Below are 6604 nucleotides of genomic sequence, written 5' to 3'. Positions count from 1 at the left end.
AAAAATACCAATACTAGTTATAGTGTACCCATTTAAGAACAAAAGAAATTGAGATAATATGTTGTTTCTATTCATCAAGAAAAAACTATAAGAAAGTATTTTCACCAGTATCTGATAGCCAATGAAAACATTTTCTTATATATATTTATTGGATTATTTTTTGCCTTTTAAAAATCATTTCATGACCTTTGTGTATGTGAATTACATCAAGAATATTATATTACAGACCCTCACTTTCCCAGTAGTTTTTCTGACTGTTATTTTGGGGTGTTATCTGAGAGTGCAGCTAAATCTAACAACTTGCATTTAAGCAATAGTAAAGGGAGAATGCACATCAAATGTATATGTTGTTTATCTGAAAGCAAAAAGACAGGTTTCATAAAGCATCAGATTTCTCAGTGTTATCTGAAATTATTCTGCATTTAAGGATGGTTTCTTTTGCAAAATGGGCTGATTTTTGCAAAAGTAGTGTTCAAACATACACCATGAAGCCTATTCAAAGAGCAGTGCGTACCTCTATATTCAGGACACTGAAAGTTCCTACCTGTACTTTATAGCGAACTACTCCTTTTCCATCTTCTACACAATATATCATGTACTTTCCATCCTGATTATATTCATAATCAGAAAAATGCATAACATATTCACCCCTGAATTGATTGTGTGCAAAAATACTTCAATGTGTATTAAAGAGCAATGCGACCAACTTTATTTTAAATTTTCATAAACAAATAAATCAAATTATGAAACTGTATAGTCTAAAAGCTAGTTTATAAATAAGAAAGGAAATTTAATAAGAAGGATTAAAAACCAGTTTTAGTGCTGCTATGTCTAATAATATTTCAATCAATATTAATGCTAAAAAGGTTTATTGCAGTTTCTCAATTTAGTATCCTGATTTGAGAAAACTTAGTGTGATTCCTCTTTACATGGCCTTTACTCCTAAAATGCTTTGATGTGATTCTGTGGGTTGGTAGAATGTGAAAAACAGGGATTATAGTGATTTTACAAGTATACTTTGGTGCTGAAACTTTAATTAAAGAGAAGTTTGTGTGAGTTTTATACAGAACCTAAAATATATGGTAGCAAAATGTGCTTTGAAATCCACATTTAACTTGCAAGCAAAGCAGGCTTATTACTAAACCACCTCTCTTCCCGCAGCTCCTTAGTTGTGCTCTGTGGGCCACCAGTCATCTGCAGAACGTTCTGTGGGATGCTCTCTGGAAAGTGCAGGGGTTCCTGTGGTGTTCTTTCACTTTGTTTCCATTCTTTTAATTGCATGGAAAGAAGTTAAAAATCTGTCAGTACTTTCCCAGTGCTGCCTAGCTTCACAGTAACAATCCCCAGGGAGTCATGAAGAATTTTTCATCCTAACTGGTCTGGTTTGGCAATTTGCTGCACTGAAATAGTGAAGAAACATTCAAAGTCAACTACTCAGTAACAAGTTGCGCTGTCATGGCAATTACTTCACACTGCTAAATATTTAAAAGATGCTTTAAGAAGAAAACAATGAGGAAATTAAAAAGGAAAAAAAAGTGCATATAGAAACGAAATCCAACATGGTGTGATAAAGACAAAGAAAATGGGAATGGTACCTAGATCCACCTCCTTTAACCACATACTCCAATATAACTGATAACCAAGGAGAGCATGTCTGCTTGCTGTTGAAATTATTAAAAAGAGGAAGAGGTTGTGACTTGCTTTAAATGAATTTAGTCAATGTTTGATTTCCTTGTAAACATGTAATGTAATTGTGAATGGAGTGGAATTCATTTTCTGTTAAAGAACCGATGACTGTGGTTGGCATGATCTGTAGAGAAGGTGGTACAAAGATAATGTTTTTCTTCTGATAGCAGCTATGTTACAAAGCTTGTGATTCCCTGTTTTAATTCCCATTGCGCCATTCTCTAGTCTATACTAACAGAGTAAGTTCATGTTCCCCATTTAAAGTCAGCAGAGACAACATTTATGCCAGAGGTATTTTTAGTTGCTCTTAATCTCAATAGGCTGCTCTAATTGATTTATAGAGGGAAAATAAACAAGCGTAACTTCTTTTTTTTTTTTAATACTGTCTAGTGCTTGTTGCTCCACTTCAATGTAATTTTAGTTAAATCTAATTTCAAGCCATCTCAGCTGAATTACTAAGTAATAACATTAAAAGCAAAACTAACCTGAAAAAAACCCCAGATGTGCACTCAGATCTTGTTCTGATTGCAGTTCAGGAAAGCTAAAACTAGACAATTAAAAAGCTTGTAATTATTTGAGACAAAGATACGTTTTTTATTAAACTAGATTTAGGTATTAAATCCTAAATATTAATACTGGACATATGTTGACAATCATCTGGCCCATTTGCTAAAATCACTTTAACATCATCTAATAGTCTTTTAATGTCTTTTAATATCAGCATTTATTATCAAAATAACTCTTACTTAAGAAGACATACCATGGTTCTATTATCTGGTTTCTAGGCAGATTTTAGTTGAGTAGGTAACTTTTACTCCTTCATAGTATAATAAATGTAAATATTTACAATTTCCATTTGCTAGGTTCAGATTTTATGGTTTGTTCAACCCTCCAGCCATGATCCACTGAATTCTTTGCTAAGGAGCTTAGCAGCACCATGATAAACAGAGAAAATAAAGACAGTTTTCTACTTCAGGCTTTGATGTAGCCTTGGTGTCACTGGCCATTCCTCTTTCTTCAGGCACAAAAGAACTGGAGAACTGGCTTAATGCTGTGATGCAAAGTTAAGATATGTACGGCTTCAATGTTTGGGACTGACATTTCTAGAAAGCAAACAACGTGGATCTCCTTCTCCTACTATCTGGCATAGAAGACATTCCTGGGGGAACTGAGATAAGAGTGCATTGGTGGGAGCAGCCTCCAAGGGTCATGGCAAACAGGCATAAATCAAACTAATAAATAGTACAGTTATGGTCATGCAACATTTTAAAATTGATTGGTGACTGTCAGAACTGTTGCCTCAGCTGCCACCCAGTGAGGGGTCAGGTGCAATCCCCAGGACGTCCTACTCAGAAGGAAAGATCTGGAATGGCCAGGAGACTGTGCTTCACTGTTAGCAAATACATGTCAGTGCAATGACTTGAACTATGCTTATGTTACTTACTCACTGATGATACTAATAGCATCCAAAGAGCAAAAATACTTTCAATCTGTTGTATTTCAAATTATATTTGTTCTCTAACAGCTGAAATTATGTAGTAAAAATTTTTTTTTGTAAATATAGCATTTTATTTTTTTTTCCTTGTTAATTTACATAGTAAGACGTCGTTTCTCTGTGGCTTTGCAGACAACTACCAATCTGCAGAGACAGAAGCTTGCAGATGTAGAATACATATACTACTCTAGCTAAAACATCTGTTACGTAACTTGTCCTGTGTCAATCTGCCTAATCATGACTTTTTTTTCATACATCATTGTACTCTTCAATTGTCAGAGAAATTCTATAAACTTTTCTGAGATAAAAAATTATGTCCAACCATTATTTCCCTATAAATTTCCTTTGTGAACTTAAAAAAAGCCAAAGAACAAGGAAGGATAATTTCTGGCAACTGTTTCACGTGGAGAAAGAAATGTTCATATTTTGTGTATCTCAATGCTTAAAAATCATTATTTCTACTATTGATACAGTGAATGTAGAATAATCTTACTTAGATAATAGTCATGCTTTGATTTTAGTTATTTAATGTCCCTTTAAACATGCTGTTTTCTAAGAAGCAATTAAGTACGTTTTCGTAGTAGTAATTCCTTTTTCTACATCTTGAAAATTGCTGATTCTGCTTCTCCTTAAATCAATCATAAAAATGCCAATGACTTTCAGAGGAAAGTCATGATGCGGGTGCACATAACACTGATTGCATATAGTCAATGGATATTCAAGATGAAATCCATCTGATCAAATATAGGTACCTGCTTAGGGACAGGATGAACCATTCCCCAGGTTCTGAACTTGCCTTGAACACAACAGACCACAACAAGCTCTGATGAGGACATAAATTGCAGACAGCTAAAATACAGCATTATTGCCCTTATCTTTAATTCTTCACCCCCTCCCCTTCAGAGGTCTTCTTTTCTAGCAGGCTGAATATTAAAATCTCTTCTTGTGATCGTCATTGGTCAGCATTTGGCCGCCCACCAAGGACTGCACATTTTGCCAGAGTCGTTGCAGTATAAACAGTTCGTGTTCCAGAGGATAGAGATACTGCCTCAAAAAATACAGCTTTGTAAGAATGTGCAGTTAACATTTTTTGGTTTGTATTTTCACAGTTCATCATGCTGGATTTCAAAATATCCAGCTGTATTTGATTGTAAGAAGACACTTTGAAGATGCTTGTCTAAAGTAAATATTTATGTGCATTTATAAAAAATAGGAAGATATTTAAACAGGATTATAATTCTTAAAATGACTTAGACATACAATAAACTTAGAAAGGAGAAATAACTTATGTCCCTTCATAATCAGAACTATGTTGTCAGCTTGTTTGTCTCCGATCACGTACAGGAAGTACAACAGCCAGAAACAAACCCCAGAAGTTATTAACAATCTTTTCTCATGGATCTTTCTCTCTTCCAAACATAAATTTAGAGCAAGGACCGTTGGAGCTGCTTCATCTGCTGAGAGACCAGAGGTACCTAGAAGGAAAATATTTTTATATCAGTCTTGCCATGTAAAGGACTTATTTGTGTGTTGAGGGAGTCACACATTTTAAACAGTTAGGTCTTTCACTGTGACTGGGGAATACTTATTTTAAGGTGAAAACCTGTGCTGCAGCAATAAGGCTGAGTGCATCAAATTTTACTGTGTGGTAGCTTCTGCCTGATGTTTTTGAGAAGACTTGCTTTATGGGAACTTGAAGCAGAAGTTACTAGCATCAACACATTCACAGGCACCTGGGTCACATTAGCTGAGAGGGTAGCTGTGTATCAGCTGAGCTTAGGTCACTGACTGCATGAACTCCTCGAACACTGTGAGTGTGCTATAGTAGCATAAACCACAACAGAAGTGGCTTCAACAAGGACGTTTTACTTCATGAGAAGAACATCCCAGAGGAAAATGAGGGGATCAGTCAGGGCAGCTTGCTCAGCTAGTAGTTTCTTGGAGCTGCCTAAAATTTAGCCTATAACAGGAGGGGCAATTGAATCCCTCGGGCATTTTAAAGTCAGTCAATCACCAGCTTCTCAAATGGTCTCCCACATCATTCCATACTTCTTTGAAAGATAATCATAAGCTACGTTGAGCAGGAATAACTGGAAATACGACAGCATCAAACTCACCAGAAATTAAGAATTAAAAACTAACTGCAAAACTTCATATTGTAAACTGACAAAAATTATTTAATTTTGAAGGTTGTCTTGTTATCGTGTAAACGCAGTAAGACTTGCATATGAATGAAATTGCTTGGTAGCAGTAGGACAAAACTGTGAGCTGTACAAAGCGGAACGGTATAAAAGGCAGAAGTAAAATGTCAGTGTTCTCCCATGAAAAATGTACTTTCTAGCTTAGACTTTCTGAACTGACACAATTATAAATCAACAAGGCAATGGCTACACTTGCCATTGACAGAAATAGGAATAGAAAAAATAAGGATGCTTAATCCTGTGATTAACTTGCTGATCATCATATTGTGTTGCGTCTTTTCCTCTCCTTGGGCAATTTCTGAAGACAGTCATGTGGCAGAAGAAAGGAGGCTAATTGGCAATCAGACAGAATTGAGACTACATCAAGAAGCCATAGCAGAGTGAGAGGATTTTTCCTGAGGAAAAGGTCTGTAGAGCAAGACCCTGCAACTGCTCTATAAGCAAAGATCAGAAAGCTATCATTTGTTGTTTATCACAAACATGACAATCACCACAGTCATATGTGATGAGAATGACTGCTGCCCTTGATACTAACAGTCTAACACTTAATACTCCTCAACAGGTTTATAGCCTCTTCAATTGTAAAACTAATTTGGTATGTTAAAGACTGAACTCAGATCGACATAGGATTTGGTAAGAGTTGGGTTATGGCCCCTTGGGCCATAGAGATGTGGTCAGAGGACTGGAAGGGGAAACTCAGCACCAGACTACTGGACTCAGAGGAATGCAATGACTTCACTGAAATCCCATGTTTATGTTTGGAAAAGTATAAGGAAAATAGAGGTAATGAAAAACATCATTGTTTTGTGAAATCCAAAATTAATTTCTTCTTCCTCCCTAAATGTTTTTAGTCCATTCAAATTAGAGCTTTGTATAATAACAAAAAAGACAATATATTTAGATTTTTAAATAAAAAAAAAGTCATGAAAGTCAGTATCTTTTGAAAATCAGCACCTTTTATGAATTTTGAAGAAAAATTACTTGGAGGGAAGGTTTGAAATTTTTTTGTTTATTTGTTTTACTGGCTTTGTTTTTGCCTTTGTACTAGATAATCTGTAAAAAAACATTAAGAATTGCTGGTATTGTCAAAAAGGCCTGTATCTACTTACAGTATTTCTTTGTTTCTATCAGTCCAAGTAAACCTCTCCCTTCCAACTAAAATAATGCACTCATTAAATAGAAACGCGAGGAAAGAGAGTTTCTCAAAACATAACAGTGTTAT

This window comes from Pseudopipra pipra, chromosome 5 (assembly GCF_036250125.1).
Source record: "Pseudopipra pipra isolate bDixPip1 chromosome 5, bDixPip1.hap1, whole genome shotgun sequence".
Taxonomy (NCBI): Eukaryota; Metazoa; Chordata; class Aves; order Passeriformes; family Pipridae; genus Pseudopipra; species Pseudopipra pipra.
This window is presented reverse-complemented; position numbering follows the sequence as displayed.